The 6,806-nt window shown below is 39.2% G+C and overlaps 1 pseudogene; it reads right to left on the reverse strand.

Annotated features, from left to right (window-relative positions):
- Positions 1 to 4,353: 4,353 nt before the first annotated feature.
- LOC149169328 (cell division cycle 20.1, cofactor of APC complex-like) lies at positions 4,354 to 6,135 on the reverse strand (annotated as a pseudogene).
- Positions 6,136 to 6,806: the final 671 nt, after the last annotated feature.

The following is a 6,806-nucleotide window of genomic DNA, read 5'->3' on the forward strand; positions in this document are numbered from 1 at the left end:
GGAGAAGTCGTCAATGAATAATATAGAGTATTCTTCTCCTCGAGGTGACCTTTTCCTAGATGGACCACATACATCTGTATGGACTAGTTCAAGAGGCCTGCTAGCTGATCCTTCCTTCTCAGGGAAGTTAGTTCTGGTTTGCTTACCAAACTGACATGATTTGCATATTGTGTTGTCTAGAATTCTGATGTCTGGAAGACCACGAACTTCCTGGTTCTTGCATGCTTTCCTTATCTGAGAAAAGCTTAGATGCCCCAACCTTCGGTGCCATAACCAGTGTTCATCATTTTTGCTCAAATAGCATTGTTGTTGTCCTTCTTCAAATATGTATAAATTATTTGGAGTTCTTATGCCTTTGATCACTGTTTTTCCTGTATCAAGATCACAAACACTACGTCCATTTGATTGAAATATTACCTCAGTTCCTTGATCGCACATCTGACTGACACTTAGTAGATTATGCTTCAAGCCATCAACATACAAAACATTTCCAGCTTTGACTTTTTCTTTCAACTGAAAAATGCCTTTTCCTTTTATGACTGCAGGGGTATCATTTCCAAAATAAACTTTCTTTCCTTTTTCTAAAGCACTATATGATTGAAGTTTTTCTTTATCACCTGTCATATGCTTCGAACATCCACTGTCGATGTACCATTGATTTTCCTGTCCTTCTGCATATAAAGCTATCCCACATCTTTCTGGTTGCGGTTCCTTCATTCTCCATGTTCTGGCATTTGAGGTTTGTTCCTTCTGAGTTGTCTTCCGAAACCTGCTCCTGCATTCAAAATCTTCATGACCGAAGTTATTACAAATAGAACATTCAATTTCACTTTCAAGGGCGGAAAAGTTGTTATAGGTCCTTTTCGTGATTCCAGTCATACTTCTTTGTTTTTGAGCTTCTCTAGTCATGATTGTCTTATAGGCAACACATTGAGCTGCTTTGTGACCAAAGTTATGGCAAGAGAAACATTGTCCATTGAAGAAACTCCTGCGATTATCAAATCTATCAATCAACCGATTGTAGTTCTTACTGACATCCATTCTTGAGGCAAATTGGGAAGCTTTTACTTGTGGCTGGTTGTGGCTTCTGTTTGTCCTTAAGGTAGATTGCTCCCTATTTTCTTGATAGACTTTGTTCATTCTTGAGGTAAACTGTCCCTGATTTACTTGATGATTTCTATTAGGCCTTTGCTCGCTCCTCCTTGTTGCATCAATATAGCTTTTGGAGGTGGATGCTTGAGATGCTCTCCCATTATATCCCAGATCTGTCTTGATTAGTGGAGAACGCTGCACGTTGATAATCTCATCCAGAGTTTCAGATCCTTTAACAAATTTAAGATTAAGATATTTTGTTTTCTCAATCTCTTTTCTAAGACCAACAATTTCACATTCCAATTTTTCATGATGTTTTTCCCTTTCAGCCAGTTGACATTGCATAGAATCAATAATCACATTTTTCTCTTCTAAACAAATTTTGAGTTTAGAAATATCTTCATAAAGACCTTCTTCATCTCTAGCATCCATGTAATCATCATCTTCAAAAGCCATTAAAGTTTTATAATTATTACCTCATTCATCTTCGTCACTATTTGAAAGTCCATCACTATCTTCATGAGTGTAATAGCTTTTCTTATTTGCATTCTGTTTCTTGTTCCATCTAACAGGTTCCTTCCCCTTGTCAATCTTATCCTTATGAGGACATTTGGCAACATAGTGTCCGACTCTTCCACAAGCAAAGAATTTGAAAGGTAACTTACCTCGGAATCGTCCAACACCCCATTGAAGGTTTTTGACAAAATTTGATTCTTCTTCTTCTTCTGACACGTATCCTGACTCATAGTAATCTCCTTTGCCTGAAGCCTTGAAGGCAGCTTCTCTCCTGTCTGATGGTCCTCCTTTCCTCATTTCATAAGCAGTCAGAATTCCGTGCAGTTGTGACATGGTAAGGTTTCGTAGATTCTCTTTCTCTTCTATTATAGAAACTTTAGATTCAACCCTAGGGGACAAAGATCTTAGAACCTTTTCAACCACAACAGCCTCTTTTATTTCTTCACCCAGATTTTTCATACAATTAACAATCTCATATACATGAAGGAAATAGTTAGCCACACTTTCATCATTGTGCATTCTGAGATTTTCATAATGAATTATGAGGGTTTGAAGTTTTGCTCATTTTACCTGTTCATCTCCTTCATAGCTTAGAACAATCTTGTCCCATATTTCTTTTGCGGATTTATACTGCATAACCTTCATGAATTATTATTGAGATAGACATCCTAATAGAGTATTGACAGCCTTCGCATTTGTTTCATATTTCTTCTTCTCAGCCAGATTTGTAGGAGTTGTTGATGGAAAAGTGTACCCTGTGTCTATGATGTCCCAGACTTCTGTACCAAGAGATTGAAGATAGGTAGTAATTCTTACCTTCCAATATACGAAGTTTGTCCCGTAAAAAATTGGTGGCCTGATAAATGCTTCTCTCTCGTAGTTACTCATGATGATGGATCTTCCTTCAAGCGATCAAGCTTCTTCAGAAGGACCTGCTCTGATACCAATTGTTGGAAATAATACTGAGAGGGGGGGTGAATTAGTATTATCAAATTCTTTTCAATATATCTTCCATATTTATACTTTAATTTATTCTTCAGATATTGATCATTATTTTGTATGTCAGTACCATAGATAGTCACACCAAAGAACACCAGATATAAGGTGGAAACCCAATGTGGGTGAAAACCACCTGCTGTAATATGTCTCTATCTTCTTTCAATTAGAAACTTCTTTTACAATGATTTTGTACTAGTGCAGTCCTTTACCAGTACGCAGGCTGCAACCTGCTGAGAGCTACACCCTCTCTTGTTTTCCAGTCTCTCTTGGAAGGGAGCTATAACCCCCTTAGCTCTTGTACTAGCTGATCTACTAGTACATAGGTGCTGACCTACTTCTTTTCTTCCAAGGACCACGTTTCATAAATTTTCAAACTGGATCCATGAACATCAAATAATGATCGAGTACATGTGAATCAACCAATCTCCTTTTACAATCACCCAATGAGTCAACCAATAACTTCTCAGAATGTAGTAACCAGAAAATCAATACCAGTAATCTAAACCCAGAACTCTGCAGCAATAGATAAAAGGCAACCAACAAATATTTTAAGAAAAGTTCGCAACTTCACCAATAGCAACCTGCGAATATCCGCAGTTCTTTTGTGTTTGGACTGCGCAGCTCCACACCTGCACTGTCTACCTGACAACGTACCTCCACACCTGCGCCTTCTGCTGCTTTTCGTACCTCCACACCTGCACCTTCTGTTGCTCTGCGTACCTCCGCACCTGCGCCTTCTTCTGCGCTGCGAACCTCCGCACCTGCGCCTTCTGCTGTGCTGCAGACCCCCACACCTGCGCCTTCTGTTGCGCTACGTACCTCCGCACCTGCGCCTTCTGCTGCGCTGCGGACCCCCGCACCTGCGCCTTCTGTTGCACTGCGTACCTCCGCACCTGCGCTGTGGATCGCCTGCGGACCTCCGAATAGAGCCAAGTTAACAGTCCTCCAATGTGCCACAGACAGTCAGATCCATAGATCTGATCATGCGCCAGAGAAATCACGACCTATCAATAGATCCGCCTTACAATTTATAGATTACACCTTGATTTAGATCTAGCTTTTCAAACCGATCACCCAAAATTTCAGATCTTAAGATATTCAAATTTCACAAGTGACTAGCCAAGTGATCTCCTTTCCTTTTTATAGGCAAGCCCTTATTCAAACCATGGAACAAAACCATCGAAAACCAATACAAGGGATCCAAAACCGGGGTTCAATAAATTAGATCCTATACCACGGACCAAAACCATAGGATCATGTACGTCGGACTAAATACCATGGACCAATCATAAAAATTCCCACGTGTGCGCACTTCTCTTCATTGAAGTGAGTGAATTTGACGCTCGCACCTTTTGTTCGGAGAACCTGCAGGTATGCCCGCACTTCTTGTTCGGGGCACCTGCGGGTCCACAGCTTTTCTTAAGCTCACCTGCAGGTATCTCTTTTTCTATGATTTTGAGAGCCTGAACAGAGATTTGCCACCTGAGTGAGTTTCCATCAAGTACAACACCTGTGTCATAGCGCCAAACCTGAATCATAATGCCAACACTATACACAATTCATGCAATTAGTACAAACTAAGAAATTATAATATATTACAAAGAAGAAATTGGAATGTACTACATGAAAATCCAACATAACTATAGAGTGCCTGCGAAAGAGCTTTGTAAACAAAAACAAAAAACATCTAATTAGTACCTTCAGTTGAACATCCATCCTGATTCCCTGAATTTTGATAGATACTTCTTAGCGGATGTGCATATGAAACATGTTGAAAGCCCCGTTTGCATCTTTAGTCTTAGTCTTCTTTGAGGCATCAGGAGCCCAAAAAACTTGCCAAAACTTGAGTGTTTCATCTGCTGCAGCTGATGCAACTGTGTACCCATCAGGACTCTGAAGAAGTAAAACAATGGTAAGGGTTGTTAGGACAAATTTAAAGGGAAAACATGGATTGCATGCATTAAGTACTCATAAAAAGCATGAATTTTCATACCTGTGCCATATGAAGAACTCTAGCAGTATGCCCTGTAAGTTCAGTAATTTTCACCATGGATGGGTATTTCCATAAGGTTAACTGGTTCTGATTTAGCCCATGGGAACTCAATAACTCACGCTCATGTCTATTCGACAACAATGAAAAGACCTGGGAATGGGTGTCGACGGTATTCAGGCAGGCACCTGTTTGAGTGTTCCAAAACTTTATAGAACCATCTGAAGTCCCTCCACCAGATGCCAAAATATTGTTCTGGAAGGGGCACCATGCCAAGGCCTTGACTACTGCACAATGTTCATCAAATTGGTGGAAGTATTGAGAGGACGGATTATGGGATGCCATGCTCTTGTCCCAAATATAGAGTAGATTGTCATTTCCCCGACTTGCAAGTTGTTGGCCGGAAGGAGACCATTTCAATCCAAAAACCTCCTGGGTATGTCCTTTGTATGTTTGAACAATGTGGTCACAGGTGCGAACATCATGATTGATTATAATCCCATCCAGCCCTCCTGTGGTGAGAATAGGACCATTCCAAGAAAGTGCACCAACACGGTCATGATGACCTTTCAAGGCTCTTAGTTGCAATTGTACCATGTCAAATTTATAGATTTCCATTATATTAGAATGAGAAAACCTTGGAAGAGATAAACAGGTTTTATTTACCTCTTTATTAGATTTTTCATCCCATAATTGTACAATAGAATTATTCAACCCAACGGCAATTTGGCTCCCATCGGGTGCCCAACTAACGCTGGTAATGGGACCCTCTTCTTCATCTGCAATCAGAAGCTCAGATATAGAGCTATTAGAAGCATCCCACATGTATATAGTGTTATCCAGGGCTATGGACAAAACATTGGTGGAACTCCAATCCAATAGATTCAAGTACTAATCATCCAGAAGGTCGGGCGCATCTAGCGTTCTATTTGCAGACTGCAATCAAAATGGATAAGTTAAATTACTCGGAAGAAAGACAAAGGACAATGGTCCTCAGATAGGCATATCCATTGTACTAATAACAAAAACCACAAATAAAATGTAGTTTATCTGGTGTCAGAAGAGTATATCAATGCTTTTAAAAAACAAAATGAGATCATGGCTCGGTTTGTGAAGAAATACTATGTAGTTATAACACCATTATGTTAATAACTTTCTTTTAAGAAATTGGAATGGGTGTGGTAGCGAATTCAGTGTATCAAATGAAAAAGAAAAGGAAAAATCTATGTAAAACATTCCTCGAGATGGGATAATGTTGAAATGAAAAATACGATCAAGGGCTTTGATTCATTAACGAGTAAAAAGCAATAGATTTCAGGATCTGATTATGGAATGTCTAGAAAAAATGACTATAATTTCTTTTTATAAAATCTAGGCCTTACCTAAGGAATATATCTGCGTGCTCTTCTAGAAATAGGGAGATTAGCCAACACATTTTCTTGTGAAGCTTGGGAAACAGTCGATGATTTTCCATTGAAAGAAAGAATTCTGCAATTGTTGTCAGCAGCACTGGAATTCTTCAATAAAGTGGCTACCATCTCCTTCTTGTATGCTTTTTTGGAAGGGGAGGGGGAAGGGGAGAGGGAATGGATATCATTATTGTCCTTTTGCTTTTGCGTGACCATGAATCTAGCTACGTGAAAATCGATGGATCCTCTTGCCGAAATAAATCTATCGCTCTGTGATAGCAAAAACAATAAAACCAAATCCTGATTCAGACTTCCAATTGAATCAGGATAACCTGTTGCCCCCTATCCACATTTCACTGTAATAAACCTAATTGGGGGAATGGCATGTTTGCAGCATAGAAATTATCTGTAAAAAAAAGAGAGAATTCATACTCTGTGTTTATTCATTGAAGCACTTTGTTTCTGCAGAGGACGAAGACATCACTTCTCTGTGGAATGCCTGTTGGAATTCATTGAACTACAAGATGATTCCATTACTCATACTCAAGTAAAATAACCAGACAAAACACAATTTATGACAAACAATCAATGTGCCTAAATTTAAACTCGCAAAACAAAACAAATCAAAAGTTGCAAAGGAATTTTAATTCTAAAAGCTAGGGTTCCTCAAAGAATGCGGATGTTTAGATCTGTAAAACGAAAAGAAATAGTAGTTCCAAATGAATTCCTATTCTAAAAGCTTCGGTTCCTCAAAGTATGAGGACATCTGGTTCTCCAAAAAGTTAGCTAGCCAGCCAAGT

The sequence above is a fragment of the Pinus tabuliformis genome, chromosome 4_2 (genome assembly GCF_031772625.1).
Source record: "Pinus tabuliformis cultivar Carrire ecotype Pingquan chromosome 4_2, CPIR1, whole genome shotgun sequence".
NCBI classification, from domain to species: domain Eukaryota; kingdom Viridiplantae; phylum Streptophyta; class Pinopsida; order Pinales; family Pinaceae; genus Pinus; species Pinus tabuliformis.